Consider the following 6,882-nt stretch of genomic DNA (forward strand, 5'->3'; position numbering starts at 1 on the left):
GCCAGGTCGCCGATTCAAACCTACCATTTTAGGAATTCGTCTGATTTCGGAGCTAAGAACTCAGCTACACAAGATGGAATTCACCTCTTCCCCGAGGCAGGGGTAAGTAGATAGATAGCTCCCTTAAGGGCTGATTTCGGGGCTAGAACGATGTGGCGCCACAAACCTTCTCTTGGCCCGAGAGGTGTTCACACATAGTTGGACTATATTGTATTGTTCATTAGAGGAATCAGTGGTACTTAAGGATTGAGATGCAACTACAGGGGAGAAATGGTAATTTGGCCCAACTGTACTTACGAGCATCTGTGAAGGGTCATCGTACTTATGTTTGGTTATATCCGATGGACACAGAAATATATTTGTGATAAGAAGAGTTCTACTGTTGGTCTTTAGTGGAATGCCTGACAGTTAATGGATGGTGGATCTTGTGGCTAAAGAGTTTAGTCAGCTATTCACGGATTGTTGGAGCTTCGAGCTACAGGTCCATTAGGTCCCCTGGGTAGCTTAGATAAAGTCGAGAATCAGTGTTTGGGTTAATTTGAAATGTTCAAATTGACAAGAGGAAGTTCGATTATATATGATATAATTGGACTGGTTAATTATATATGATATAATTGGCAAAATGTATGAAGATATATTATTTTGGAGGAAATTATATATAAATATGACTTATATCAAGTAGAGGAGAAAATACTATAGTAGATATGTGATATCAAACTATAGGATAAAAGTATAATATGATTATATTTATTATTAATTAATTGGTTAATTATATGATAATTAAGCCAAAAATCAAGTTCGGATGTGGGTTAGTAGGAATGCATCGGTTATTGTAATTGATGAATAAAATGAAATTTGTTTCATTTTTGAATCATTTGTAGAAGTTGTCTGAAAAAGAAAAAGAAAGAGCGCGTTGGTGAATCGTAAACGATCGTTTAAGTAAATTGAGAGCCTATACGATAGTCGCTCTGTGCCTAAACGATCGTCCACCTCGCGCCTAAACGATCACACACTAGTTGCTACATGATCGGATAGCTTCCCTAAAAGATTGTATAATGTGCCGTATTAGCTAAACGATCGTATACCTTTTCCTAAACGATCGTTCAGTAAAATTTACACGATCGTGTAATTTCTCCTAAATGATAAGCATCGTGCTATACGATAGCATCTTCTTCCTTCCCACTTGCTTATCGCCTACACGATCTGTTCGTTCTCCTTCCTCTACCAAATTCACCAAAGACCACGCTTTGGATTCTCATTTCGAGAATACCTGGGGCTCTTTTTTGGTGGTGTCGTCCCTGCGACGTTCGTGTTCGTGCGGCTGTAGTTGACGCTTCTGCTGGGCGTTGGGAGATCAGGTAGAGGTTTTCGCTGCATTGAGTTTCGAAGTTTGAAGAACATCTTCAACTGGTATGGAAACTCTCTCCCTCGTTTATTTTTGTTTAAAGCATGCCTTTAATTGACTGTTCATTTACATAACTGCCTGTTTGAATGTATAATGTGTATTTCGGTCACGGTGAGATCGGAGCGATCCGAATGTGCTCATAGAACTCTTTGGAAGAGATCGTTCAATTGGTATCAGAGCCAGGTTCTGATACACCAATTTCATATGTTGCAATGAAATGGAATTTACGTTCATGATGGGTGCATTTCTACACTGTTTAATGGTTAAATTTTCTGTGGATGTGGGGGATTAATAGATGTTTTCGTGGATGGTAGCCTCGGTTTGATTTAAATCCTTTTCTATTTGCGATTGTTTATAAAGGCCCCTGCGTTTTTGGGTATTAATAATCGTTATCGAGTCTGTACTTAAAGTTTGTGTGAAGTTTTGAGTCGTTTGAAGAAGCAGATCTGTGCAAGCATTGCGGTTCTTCGAGGAAGGAGGCAATCTAGGGTTGATCGCATCATGCAGAAAATGTGGTACGCGATCGCTGTTGATCGCAACGTAAAGACGATGGAGTACGCGATCAATGTTAAACGATGGGGTATGCGATCAAGAGTTGGTCATATCGGATTGACGATCGGGTACGCGATCGCAGAGTATCGGGTCGTGTAGACGATGAGATTCTCACGTATCGTTTAACGCGCACGCACACTGGACGATTGTTTAGGTCAGCAAGCTTCATCGCTTAGTAACTGACTAAACGATCGCTTAGTAACGCAAGGTAAATCGTTTACCTGTCGTCGCGCTAAGTGATCGTTTAATTATGCTTCCACTGTCTAGTGCACGCTGAACGATCGTCTACCTAGGGCGTTAACTATACGATGGAATCCTTCTTGTGGTTCAAGACCCGATTTGCCTGGGAATTGGTTTTATCGGATAAAAATGTAATAGATAGGGTTATTTCATTCCGGTTTTTGTAAAGGCTCATCCCGAACCATTAATCCTTTATTTATTACATGCGATGTATGTTTTTTATATGTCATATAGTAAATCCCACCTTAGGTTATGCAATGGTCATGCATCATCTCTTTATTGTAATTGTTATAATTTAGAGAAGCATGACTTAATTATGTAAGAGCATGCTCATACATCATATAATATAAGAGTTATATTTTTGCATGCATAAAAAGCATTGACATGCATCATCTTTATATTATAATTGTTATAGTATAAGGGTGAATGATAGCATGTTTGCTTGGTTGTTACGCATTATATAAAAGTTATTTATAGTGATGACCGGACATTGCATGTAGCATGACACATAGGTTACTTTATAATTGTTATAAACACCTTGTTGTGCGCAATGGTTTTAGTTGTTTCTTTTTAAAAGTTAAAGAGAAATTAGAACTAAAATAAATAAGAAATATATGCATGCTCACTTAGGTTTAATTCATGGTTTTAAAGTGTTTAAAACTTGGATCACATAGACCTAAGATCACAGTTCTAATACGATTAGCAACCCTAAGGCCTTAATCTTTTAATCAGTTTAATAGGATTAAATTGGTTAATAAAAGGTTAAAGTGTAGCAAATCTATCTATAAGGGACCTTTTGTCTAAGGCGGGTTTTATCTAAGCTAGGGTATTTAAGTTGACGGAAACATAACACCCCTACCTGGGAACTTACCTGGAAAGGTGAATTAGATAGATTTGATACATGCATGCAAGTTAAGGACAGTTCATTAAAGTGTTTAAATATGACTACTTGAACTTGTTCATATTTCATAGATAAACGTTGTTTATGAGCAAAGTTTAAAAAGACGACTTAGACTAAAATCAGTAATCGGATTGTCTAGGTTAATGAACCCTAAGTAGAACATTCAGTGGGAGGTACTTGGGACATAAGATGCTTCACTTAAACCTTTCACGTTTCTCCTAAATAGTCCATATTGTTAGATTTACCTTCGGCCTCGCGGCACCGTTGGCGTGTCCCCCTAATGGATGGTGTTTGGGTAGGTCAATATCCAGGTGGATGGAGAGAGTGTTCATAGTAAGTGGGAGCGGGAAGTGCGACAACATATCCCTCGGTCTCCCTCGTTAGGTTGAATAAAGTTATTGCGCATCGCCTCTAGGCACCCTGGGAGTGTCCCCATAAAGGATGACAGTTTTGAACGTTTCTTTATTTGATCTCCTGTAAGAGGATAAAGTAACGTAGTTTCTTGTCCTAATCTGCTTTTTCCCTACGGTGGACTCATTAGGGCAAGATTCTAGCACTGAAAGCGAGGGGTCACAGTTACACAGAATTGTTAAAGGTTAACAGCTCTGGACCAAAAAATGATGACTGTTAGGTTCAGTTCCAAGAGTTAGTTCTGCCTAATGGTTAAGAATGTCTCATCCCAGCGAAAGGGCAATTGATCACCCACTGGTGACGTTTGTTCTAACTCACTGGACATCATTGTAAAATAGAAGTCTATATCTTAGGGTACTTGAAACTTTTTTGCAAAACTGATTGGTTTAAAAGTAGTTTAACAAAATCTAATAAAATTTTTGTTCGTATTTTCTACAACTTTTTCAAAATGAAAATAGCCACATTGGCATTACTAAGCGCCGAAAAACTTACAGGCGAAACTTTCACAACATGGAAACGCATGATCACGACGATCCTGATCATCGAGAATCTCATGTTTGCTCTTACAGAGGCTTGTCCTCCTATTCCAGCTCCTAATGCCGCTTGAAATGTTCGGGAGGCATACGAGCGATGGACAAGGGCGAATGAGAAGGCCCGAGCCTATATCTTGGCAAGTCTTTCTGAAGTCTTGACCAAGAAACATGAGCCTATGGTCTCAGCGTGTGAGATCATGGAGTCCTTACGGGGGATGTTTAGATAACCGTCTGAACAACTTATGCATGAGGCTCTTAAATACACATTCAACTCCAAAATGGAAGAAGGTACCTCTATTTGTGAACATGTGCTTACATGATGGTCCACTTTAATGTGGCAGAGTTGAGTGGGTCTACCATCGATGAAGGCAGCTAGGTTAGCATAATCCTGCATTCATTGCCGGAGAACTTCTTGCACTTTGTTAACAATATGATTCTTAACAAAGTGAAATATAACCTTACAACTCTCCTCAATGAGTTGCCGACATACCAATCTTTATTGAAAAGTAAGGAGAGGAACAAGGGTGAGCCAAATGTTGCTTCATGCAACAGGACGTTCCATAGAGGTTCGACCCAGGAACGAAGTTTGGTAAGGGAAAAGGGAAGGCACCTGCTAATCCACCGCCTATCGTCCCAAGGAGGCATCCACAGGTTGCTAAGGGAAAGTGTTTCCACTACAACCAAGATGGACACTGGAAGAGGAACTGTCCTTTGTATCTAAAAGAAAAGGAAGCTGCCAAGGCTAAGGCCAAGGCCGATAAAGGTAAATATGATTTACTTGTTCTTGAAACTTGTTTAGTGGAGAATGATGATTCTGTCTTGGTAATTGATTCGGGCGCCACTAACTATGTTTTTTCTTCTTTTCAAGGGATTAGATCTTGGCGACAGTTGAAGGCTGGTAAGATGACGATGCGAGTAGGCACCAGGCACGTTGTCTCAGCTGTGGTAATGGGAGGACTCCAGTTAGCTTTACAGAATAGGTTTCTTGTTTGAAATGATGTATATATTGTTCCCGAACTAAACAGGAACCTTTTTTCTGTAAAGTGTTTATAGCAATGTAAATATACTATCTCTTTTAATGTGGATAAAGCGTTTATTCATAAATATAGTGTTTTTATTTACACAGAAAATCTGGAATCAAATTTATATGTGCTAAGGCCGCTAGCCATTAATTTCCACCATAATACTGAATTGTTCAGAATTGTCGTAACTCAATCAAAACGTCGACGAATTGCTCCAAAAGAAAATGCCCAACTTTGGCATCTTCATTCAGGTCACATCAATCTCAATAGGATTGAGAGATTGGTGAAGAATGGACTTCTAAGTTAGTTATAAGAAAATTTTTTACCAGTGTACGAATCTTGCCTTAAGGGTAAGATGACTAAACGACCTTTTACAGGAAAAGGTTATAGAGCCAAGAAGCCTCTTGAGTTAGTACATTCTGACTTTTGTGGTCCTATGAATGTGCGAGCCCGAGGTGACTATGAGTATTTTATCAGTTTTACTGATGATTACTTCAGGTACGGGTATGTTTATCTTATGCAACGGAAGTCTGAATCCTTTGAAAAGTTCAAAGAGTTCAAGGCCGAAGTTGAAAACGCATTAGATAGACGGATTGAAATACTTCGATCGGATCGAGGTGGACAGTTTTTGGACTCGGCACGAAAAAAGTTAGTTCTACTCTGATCTGACTCTTGATCTAGCTACCGAGAAAAAGGAAAGTCTATGATGCCCGCTCCTTTCGAGGCGGCCGGAGCCGGCGCTCCGCGTTCGAGATAGGTTCCGCTCTGACGTACGCCCCACCTCACATAGAAGAAGGGGAACCCCTTCAATAGAATCCGAAGTGAGCAAATTGAATGTAGAGATCCAGGACTATTTGATGAAACATGGAATCGTTTCCCAACTCTCATTGTCGGGTACACCTCAGCAGAATGGTGTAGCAGAGAGGAGAAATAGGACCTTATTAGACATAGTTCGATGATGAGTTACGCTTCCTTATCGGACTCGTTTTGGGGTTTCGCAGTGATGATTGCAGTATATATACTCAACTGTGTTCCCTCCAAGAGTGTTGTGAGAACACCTTTGGAGTTGTGGAATGGGCGTAAAACTAGTTTACGTCACTTCCGCATTTGGGATTTCCCTGCACATGTGCTTGAGGCTAATCCCAAGAAGTTGGAACCACGATCGAGGTTATGCCTCTTTGTAAGCTATCCCAAAGGAACACGAAGGGGTTATTTTTATGATCCGATGGAAAATAAAGTATTTGTTTCAACAAACACTACTTTTTGGGAGGAGGATCATATAAGGGAGCACAATACACGAAGCAAAGTCGTGTTGTGTGTGGTTTCCAATGAAACTACTGAAACTGCAACAAGAGTTGTTGAAGAGCCTACTACATCAGCAATAGTTGTTGATGGGAGTTCATCCAGTAGGTCGGTTCCACCTCAAGAGTTGAGAGCACCTCGACGTAGTGGGAGGGTTGCGAACCCACCCGTTCGCTATCTGGGTTTCACGGAAATCCTTGCTATGGTAGTAGATGGTGACGTTGAGGATTCGTTGTCTTATAAGATGGCAATGGAGAATGTTGATCAGGATGAATGGGTCAAGGCCATGGATCTCGAGATGGAGTCAATATACTTCAACTTAGATTGTAGTTTGTAAACAGATTGTACGAACGCTCGTGTTATATAATATATGATATTTACTTTACATCTTGTATTTTGCTCATTTGCTTGTTTTATTTGCTTTACCACAAACCAATAAACATAAAATCCCTGGTTATCTGTATGTGACTCAAACATGTATGTGGTGACATACGAGTGGATCATATCTTGAGTGAT

Source organism: Benincasa hispida, chromosome 6, assembly GCF_027475165.1.
Source record: "Benincasa hispida cultivar pf3 chromosome 6, pf3_genome.v1.1, whole genome shotgun sequence".
Lineage (NCBI taxonomy): Eukaryota > Viridiplantae > Streptophyta > Magnoliopsida > Cucurbitales > Cucurbitaceae > Benincasa > Benincasa hispida.